Source organism: Amblyomma mixtum, chromosome 3 (assembly GCF_055824585.1).
Source record: "Amblyomma mixtum isolate Tamu chromosome 3, ASM5582458v1, whole genome shotgun sequence".
Classification (NCBI taxonomy): Eukaryota; Metazoa; Arthropoda; class Arachnida; order Ixodida; family Ixodidae; genus Amblyomma; species Amblyomma mixtum.
The window spans coordinates 281636632-281643954 of NC_143014.1; positions in this window are offsets into that span (position 1 = coordinate 281636632).

Below are 7323 nucleotides of genomic sequence, written 5' to 3' on the forward strand. Positions count from 1 at the left end.
CTGAGCGTGATTGTGTGCATGTACTTCTGTGTTGGTTCGTGTGTGTGTTTAAGTGTGCTTGAGTGTGCGCTTTGTGCGCATGTGTGTACGCTTTGTGTGCCTGTGTTGGTTTGGATGCGTGCGGGTATGTGTGAGTTTCCTTGAGTGAGTGCGTGCGTGTGTGCGTTTTTGTTTGCGCGTTTGCTCATGCGTCTGCGTGTGTACCTGCGTGTGTGTTTGTGTACGTCTGCATGTGTGTGCTTGCGTACGGGTGTGTGTGCGTGTGCGTGCGTGTGTGCGTATGCATGCCTGTCTGTTATGCGGGTGCGTCTGTGTGTGTATGCTCGTGTATGTGTTTGTGCGTGCATGTCTATTGGGGGTGCGTGTGCGCGCGTCCGCGTCTGTGTGTGGGCGTGCCTACGCGTCCGCGTGTGCGCAACCGAGTGTGTGTGCGTGTGTGTTTGCGAAAAGTAATCGAGCAACGGGGTTGGCTTCTCAGCCGTGTTTTGGACTGCATAGCCCCTCCTGCGGACCAAGAAGTGCCTAAAGGTGAGGGGGCAAGTGTTAACCTTACCTGGTACGAATATATGGTGTCACGTGGTGTTCACGATAGACAGAGACGACGCTGCAGATGAGACTTACAGCAAACTTGTGCCCGGAAAAAATCAGCAACTCGGCGGCGGCAATAGAAAACAGAGCATTCACTGCCGCGGGGTTCACAAAAACTATCGCGGCTGAAGGCGATGGTAATTGTTTATGTAACCATCACTGGGAAAATAAAGCCACTAAATACCATGAACAATCTTTAAAACACGGGCGAAGCGTATTGCATAGACACGGACAGAGAGAGCGAACAGGACTCACGCTAGACTTGCGACTGAAACTTCACTGACCGAAGGAAGTATTTATACATTCTTTTTCTCTTCGTTCTCCATTTACAGCTGGTGGCACCTTTCAGGTGCTATCGCGTCATATGAATAGAGGGCAAGGAAAGAGAACAACGAAAAAAGAACAGATGCTGGTGAAAGTGAGAAGCCTTAGAATAAACCTCCCAATGCGAAGTTGTCGTGTACCGTGTAGCAAGCAAAACCTGATAAGGCGCGTATTGGCGGCTTCGCAAAAAACTTTAGCAAAAGCATGCTACGTCCTGCGCGTCGAGCATCCTACATGAAATGTGGATGATTAAAGGAGAGCAACACATGGCGGGCATTTGTTGCTGCAGCCATACCAACGCTGATTAAAGTACATCTGCACTCCAGCCTTTATTCGCTTCGGCGTGTGCCGATCAGTGGTCAAGGAAGGTGCTGCATTTCGAAACCACCATCGATACCTATAGGGGATACTTCTGGTGAGCGATTATTGGTGAATGGCTGCGTGCGTTCAAACAAAATACGCTTTCGGTCGCTACTCGAGACCTTTAAGGTGTTTTTGGTAGATACCAGAAAATTCTTGAAGCATTGTTCGTTACTGAAACGCCATCTTCATAAGTGAAGATTTGAGCGGCATCTCCAGCTTGAAAACTGCTTCTTCCTCTTTTAAAAGTTTCTATTTTTAGAGCGAAAGAACAGCTCCTTCTGTACAAAGCTGAAGGTCATGTGGCTTCAAACCTTAAACCAGATGGAGCCGAAGCGTGGCTGTGACGACATTTCACGTGACTCGCAACGCGTCGCCCCAAGTGGGCGCGTTGAGCCAACGGCGCTTGCTCGCCTCGCAGGCTCGGAACTATCCAATCAGGTGACCCACTGCGCCTCACCACAGCTGCGTATGCGGAGCCGGCGGCACTCTCGCAATTGCCAGAAATCGCGTGACGCGCCGTTCCCTGTATGAAAGCGTGTACTGTGTGCTTACCTTCACAGAAAACCACGGATGAGCAACTTGTCGGAACTAGAGCTGCTGTGACGTTCCCGCCTGTCGGGGGTCAGTCACAATGCAAAATTAATATTTGTTGCTCTCTACGGGTTCTGCTGAAGCGAGGAGAATTGAGCCAACACACAACGCCTCCGAATCAACCTAATTTATTCACACTCTGCCTGAAGGTGAAACTGGGAGTTCCGCTCACCGCTGTCTTGTATTAGGCGTCGGTGCGGTCCGGCCAACAGGTGCCTCGCTGCTTGGCCGCTCTGGCGGGGGTGGCGCTCAGCCTGGTGACGGTCCCACGTTTCGGTGACTATGACGGGTGGTGGCGTCAGGCTTCTTGGGCGTCTCGGCTGGCGGTCAGTTTGCAGCGGATGCCCTCAGGTCCGGCCTCGCCGACTACCGACCAGCGCGATCTCCATCCGTCCACTTCGCCCGTCTCTGCTCGTTCTCGCCTTTGTCTCCAAAGCGTCTCTTTGAGGACTCTCTCTTTCCTTCGGTGTCCTCCTCGCCCAACGGTTTTTGGCCGACACTGCTCATGCAGCCGACCAAGGGCGCCCTCCTGGTGCTAGCTTGCCGGCCTCCCCGCCACCTCGAGCCGTTAGTAAGACCGTTGCGTTGCAAGACACTGCTGGCCTGTGGACCCGCGAACTCCGGGAAACTGCTTGTGCCGCGAACGTTCCGGCCTACCCTCGGCGCCGCAGGGTGCCGGCCACTTCGCGAACGCGGGGCTCATGTTCAGCCGAAGACGCACTCCTCTCAAACTTGACATGTTTATGAGGGTCACGGCTGTCCTCTCTCCTCTTGCATCGGAACTCGGGGTGGTCTGGATTCGATCCCCAAGGACGCCCTCCTCCAAGAACCGCGGCTTGGACACGCGACCACGGCATTCGAAAACTTGGCCGTCAACGGACAAAGCGATTCTTCCTCTAGCAGCAGAAGAGAGCAGGCGCTCGGGGAGCCAGTCTGTATTTTCCAAGGGCCTGGGGCCCTGTTTTCTTCTGGGTAACTTCCCTTAATAAAGACCCAACTCCTAGCCTTCTCCGAGTCCACAGCCCGTACCTCGCTACAAGGTCGTCTGCAGGCGTGCATGCGCGCACATACAAACGCACAAACGTGCCTGTCTCTGCGTCAAAGGGGGGGAAGTTGGGAACGAGCTGCAAAACGGGCCGCAGGGATGCATGTGGTTGCGCTGGGCTCCCCGCGCGGCCTCTCCTCTTTAGCCCTCTGGCTACTTCGCACGTCTTTCTGTTGCGCCCGCCGCATTCCACACAACCGCCTTCGCCGACGGGGCAGGGCGATAATTTTGAAGCCGGACACAGTCGCTCTGGTGCTAGTCGGTGGAGAGTTCTTTTGGGCCATGCCTAGGCCTCCCGTACACAGCCGTTCACACTGCGACCATGTAACGCCACTGTCATGCGGAAATTGGTGCTCATTACGATTGGAAAGGCGTCACAATGGATAACCATGCACAGATTGATAACCAGATTGGATAACCAGATTGGATAACCAGATTGGATAACCAGATTAGATAACCAGATTGGATAACCAGATCGGATAACCAGATTGGATAACCAGATTGGATAACCAGATTGGATAACCAGGTTCAGCCGGCTTGAATCAACAATTTTTTTTACCTGTGTTCAGCCAAGCGCTCTCGGCAAAAAGAGTACCTTGTCCCTTGCAATCTGTATGAAGAAGAAAAAGAAGATCGCATTCCGGCGCAGGGTTCGAGGCTCGTGGAGAGGCTCGAGCGGTTGCCAGAAGCCTCTCGCGAACGTTCCATCGACCCGTTCCAGCTAAGTGCCCTGGTGGAGTCAGATCTCCAAGAGTTCCTGACCACGGCTGCTCTGCGCAACCAACTACTCAAAGCGGAGGTTTTTTTGCGAACCTAAAGTGGTTGGCGAGCACCTTGCTGGGCCAGCCGTGGCGGCTGTCCGTGGACCGGTGCCACCAGCGCAGGAATACCACTGCCGTCGCCGTCCGGTCCACCCAGGTGAGCAACCGTTAAATGTAATATTTGCCCTTTCATTTATCGAATAAGACCTGTGGCATATGTCAATAATTCTGCCTCCGCTTTTCAACCTGACCAGCCGAAATGAACACTGAGCTTCTAAAATGAACCGCGCACCTGGTACTGTCAACGAGTTGCGCGAGACGCAGCTACCTTTCTTAGCTTTGTACTTCGCAATTTATTTGATCGAACATCCCTGCGCATCAGCGACACTACACTTCGACCATCCGCACGTAGGGGGGGACACAAGCCTACGCACCCGACGATGACATACCTCAGAGGGATAACGCAGACCATTGTCTCATGCTGCTTCTGACAGTGAAGGAGTTGCGGTGGCTTGTCAGTTGGTTGGTCCCGCCAGGGCGCAACCTGCCCTTGCGCTCAGCGGCATGGCCACGACACTCAACTGCTTACTGTAGGCCTTGGCGCTGGCGATGCTCCGGCAGTCAACGCATACGCTGCCTCAGGACGCTTCACAGACAAGTGCTTGGCGTGAGCTTCGGCGTGCACCGCACGTCACGCAGCGACGCTTACTATCTCAGAGGCGCACGCATGCCTCTCGAGTAGGTCGCAGCGCAGACGAGCCAGCACCACTTCAGTCGTCTACACTGCGCGCGTTGGGTGGAGGATTCGTCCTGCGATGACTGCGCCAGTGCCGGCGCTGCCGAGTCTCGCATGGTCAGTCTCTATGACCAAACCGCAGGAACCGCTGAGCGCTACGCTGAGCCAACGCCACTGACGACAAGCGCGCCTCTTACCGAGCTGCGAGACGTAATTCCGGGATGCGCCGTCACGCAGCCCGCGAAAGTCATACCCTTGCGCATTAAGAGCTTGCCGACCACCAGTGTTGTAGGCGTTACTGAAAAATAGTAACTAAATACGTTACTCGTTACACTAAAAAAAAAGAACGCGTTACCGCCCTACATTACCAACAAAAAAGGTAACGCGTTACCATTACCGTTACCGAAAAAAAGTATCGCACTTTACTTTGCCGTTACTCCATGGCCATAAATTTTAATCAGTGTGTCTTCGCTGTAAGAACTCAAGATAACAATTTTATAAAGCTCATACTTCATATAATTCCCACTTCACAAAGAAAACATAGCTGAACTCAACAAATTTACAGTAATTGTGGTGCGCTTCTGCTTACGCAATTACGCGGAATTTGTGTAGCAGTAAAGAAATTCTTAAATATCATAGTTCCGGAAAAAATATATTTGCGCACATGAATAATTTTTCTTACTTGAACGTGCATAATTATCGCAAAAAATGCGAGTGTTTTCGTCAAGGTGTTCAAGGTCAGCTTCGCTCAATTACGAACTCAATAACCAGAAACGTAGCCGCAGTTGCAGATCGAAACATCCGGTTGACTGCAATCCCCTTTTCAGTGCTGTACCATTGTACTCTTTCGCCGGCTCTCTTGGGGCCATCTTGAAGTAAACTGGCGACATTCCTGAGTTTACCCAGAAAAGGGAACTGCTTCCACCAAGAATGCGAGAGTGTCGCCTGGGAACGAGACCTTTTGGTTGGAAAAGAAGCTTACGCAGAAACTGACTTACAGATTTCTGCAAATGGATCATTCGTGGCTCGGCATGCGTCCACTCTTTAGAGACTTGTGTGTGTGAGTGGTTGGGGGTGAAGACAAGTGTGTGACTGCGTGTTCGTGCTTTTTTGTTAGTTCAGTGCGTCGTCAAGGGCAGGTGTTATTTAGCATTGATGCGAGCCGCAAGAAGTGTCGTCGAGAACACCGGTAGATTTTGTTTATTTGCAACATCTTTCCGGCGTTTTTTTTCCTTTGGAAAAGAGGCAGAGGGGGACAACTGAAATAAAAAGTAACTAGTAATGTGACTCCTCACGTTACCGAAAAATGTTAACGTAAGTACGTTACCCGTTACAGTTCCGAAATGGTAACGAGTACGTTATTAAGTTACCGAAAAAAGTAACGCGTTACCGGTAACGCCGTTACTTGTAACGCGTTACCGACAACACTGCAGCCGACCACCTTCTGGCGTTCACAGACGGCTCCGCATGGCAGGAGAGGCACTGCGACAACCACGGCCTCCACCACGGCGGTACAACGCAGCCTAAGCTATCCTCCGTAGCGGCTCATCTTGCCCTTTACAGCGAAGCTCGTTCATGTTAAAAATCGGTGCACACATTGCCTTGTGCCCCACATCGTAAAAGTGAGCCATTCTTGCTCATTTGAGCACACGGATGGGATTTCGGCGTTCTACCAGAGCTGTTAACCTGCGTCGAAATAACACAGCTGTCTAGCTCGCGGGCCCATCAAAGGGGCTTGAACCTAACAGGAGTGCCGCCCCCGTAGACGACGCACCTCACGCCATTAGTCAGCTCTAAATCACTCTACACCCCGCCCCAGAAGTTTGAGTGCGCACCTTCCCGCTTCGCCAGCAGCTGGCTCCGGGAGTTACACAACAACGCGGCAGTCGGAGCCTACGGGTGGGCGGCGTGTGGGCGGCCCTACGGCGCTTTCAAGCTCGGTCGCGCGTCGCGACTGAGGCCACGAGGAGACCTTCGTTCCCTTCCTGCTGTATTACGCACAGTCAGGCCGGAATGAAACGCGAACAGAGGATGTCAAGAAAACAAAATATTTTACCTGCCTACTTGCAGCTGAACTGTACAACTAGCCTAATTCATGTGTCTGGGTAAATTGCCTACTGGAATGCATAATCGAAAATAGGTTGTAAAGGCATATCTCACTGCAAAGCAGAAATGTATGACATATGCGTGTTCACGTTCCATTCCGGCCTGACTGTACATAAGAGCGGAAGCTCTAATCCGGATGTTCAGAGCGTATATGTGATCGATACTTGCGGGTATATTCCTAGCACGAGCCCTCCCTCCCGCGGCCCTGCCCGCCCATCGTTGCCGTCTACGTAGTACTAATCCGGAGGTAGAGGCCTGAGCAAGATTATTGTTTGCGCGTCCGATAAGAAATACAGAAAATTGTATTTGTCATCACGTGTATACCTCAGTTCAGTCATTCATGTATTTAATATCACTAAAAAAATGTCTTTAAAAAAATCGCTGCAGCTTTAACTCTGAATTGAATGCTGTAAACATCCGTCTTTTTTGTCCTCGAACTCCAAGCAGCGTCTTTGCCACAGACGCTCCACCACCTGGTAATACCAGATTGCAGTGGTGCCGTGGTGCCTGTAACGAAACGGCTTGCAGACGGCTGCAGGTGCACGTGATCGTCGCCCACCTCCTGGAGACAACAGGGCTCGACGAGAGGCTGCTATCCTATGAGCGATTAAACCTTCACCAGGAAAATCAAGCTTCCGTGCAAATGCTGCAAAATCGTTTTTAAACAAACCCCGAGTTAAGAAAACTTCCGTCTGGTACGGTTTCAGAATGATTGCACGCTGAATATTCTTTAAGAGAGTTATATTGTTTAATGAATTCCTCTCTGACACACCTCGAATATTTTAAGGACAGTTGTTAATAGATTTTCC